This window comes from Pteropus vampyrus, unplaced genomic scaffold, assembly GCF_000151845.1.
Source record: "Pteropus vampyrus isolate Shadow unplaced genomic scaffold, Pvam_2.0 Scaffold2188, whole genome shotgun sequence".
Lineage (NCBI taxonomy): Eukaryota > Metazoa > Chordata > Mammalia > Chiroptera > Pteropodidae > Pteropus > Pteropus vampyrus.
In genome coordinates this window covers 3,602-5,644 of record NW_011890969.1, presented here as the reverse complement: position 1 = coordinate 5,644, position 2,043 = coordinate 3,602, and the positions used below count along the sequence as shown (strand labels likewise).

Below are 2,043 nucleotides of genomic sequence, written 5' to 3'. Positions count from 1 at the left end.
GTGACGTCTGGACCACCATTATACCAGCCCCTAGGCCAGGAAGATCAGGAGGTTGATGCCCTATAAGAATTCTTTAAAAGGACATCGGAAGAGAGGATTGAAGAGGCATTTTCCACTCAAATGGCTAACCTTGTCATCAGCTCTTTGTTCTGCTTCCGTAGACATGCTTGCTGCATAGGCCAAAGGGCAGGGTGATCTCGAAATCAACTGAAGACTCATCCTCTCCTTTGATTGTTCTGTCTAGATAACAGATGTATTGCCTAAGTTCCTGTTCGAAATTTTTTTTTTTTTTTTTTTAACTCTTACAGCACCTGGTCTTTTTAGGTGGTCTCCCATCCAAATACAAACCAGGCCCAACCCTGCTTAGCTTCCGAGATCATACGAGATCGGGCAAGTTCAGGGTGGCATGGCCGGAGACTCTTGTTTGAAAATCTCATGCTCTGTAACTGCCTGTAGCCCATAGCAACTCCTGCGGTTTATAACCATCTGAGGACAAATGAACCAATTAGCCCTTGCCAACTCTACCAGAGCGGATGTAAAAGCAAAGTTGCCCCTGAGCTCAGGGCCCAGATCTTCAGAGCGCTACCTCCTCTGGGACCGCCGGTGAAATAAACCTGACTTTTCCAACTCCCAGAGCTCTGCTTGGTTTCTGGCTGGTCTGATTTTGCAACATTTTTGCAACAATATGATGAAGAGTTCACAAATTATAAAAGCGACTGTCAAGGCCAGACTTCCTCAGCATCCTGACTCCTGGGGCCCAGACATTTAATCTCATTCAATACCATGCCATTCTCTGAGAAGAAGGTGTCTTATTGTGCCATTTGGATTAGTGCCTGTACTGTCACTCAGTTGCTGTGTGACCTTGAGCAGCTCAGTTCTCTCTCTCTGGGCTGTGTGGTGATTTTGTCTTGTCCAACATAGCTAAGCTGGGTCTACGTATTCTAGAATGTCTTTCCCCAGGTGGCTCTGGGTTAGATTTATTTAAAAGAGAAATGTGCGTGTGATTTAGACAGCAGAAGTGAAGCAACAGCCATGACAGGAAGGTCAACACAGAGCCCAGGTGCCACGTTGGCTCGTGCCGTGTTGTCGCTGACCTGCTGGCTCACCTTGTTGGCTTGGAGCAGCATCGGGCCTCAGCTCCACCTGCTCCTGCTGGCTTTCCTATTCCGGCATCCCTGAACGTGGGGCTGGGGGCCTGGGAAGCTCCGCGAGGGAAGGGCACGGCTTCTCCCCCCGGTCACGCATAGAATTGAGGTTGGGGGTGACAAGAGACATGTGGGGCTTCCGATTTATTCTCAGGGGCTCCAGGTTGTTCTTGGACATCCCAGTTTCTCAGCTACCCAACCAACTGCCCTACAGAGACTCAAAACCCAAAACTAGTTACAGAGGCACCGAGTTTCATCTGTCTTTCCTCTAACAACCCTCCTGCTCCCTGGTTAGTCACTTCTTTTACTTGAACTAATGCATCGCTCTTCAGATTTTCCAACAGAGTGAAAAGAAGGAAAATGTACCCTCTCATCTAGGGGCTTTTATTATGATAGAGATTTCTCCGAAGTCTGATTATGGCATTAAAAATGCACATTCGACTCTATCATATAACATTGTCCATTTTAATACAAAGATAATTTTCCCTCAAAAGAGGAAGTAAATTTGGCAATCAACAATATTTGCCATGGGGAATGTAAATCGGTGCAGTCACTGTCAAAAACAGTATGGAGGTTCCTCGAAAAATTAAAAATGGAACTACCATATGACCCAACGATTCTACTTCTGGGTACCCCCATGTTCATTGCGGCATTATTTACGACAGCCAAGACATGGAAACAACTGAAGTGTCTATCCACAGATGAAGGGATAGGGAAGATGTGGTACATATATCCAATGGGATATTATTCACTCATAAAGAGAAGGAAATCCTGCCCTTTGAAACAACATGGATGGATCTTTAAGGCATTATGTTAAGTGAAATAAAACGGAGAAAGACAATTATCATATGATCTCACTTACTGGTGCGATCTTTAAAACAAAATAAAATAAAATAAA

General features: G+C 45.1%; 1 pseudogene; it reads right to left on the bottom strand.

Annotated features, from left to right (window-relative positions):
* Positions 1 to 299: 299 nt before the first annotated feature.
* LOC111734592 lies at positions 300 to 418 on the bottom strand (annotated as a pseudogene).
* Positions 419 to 2,043: the final 1,625 nt, after the last annotated feature.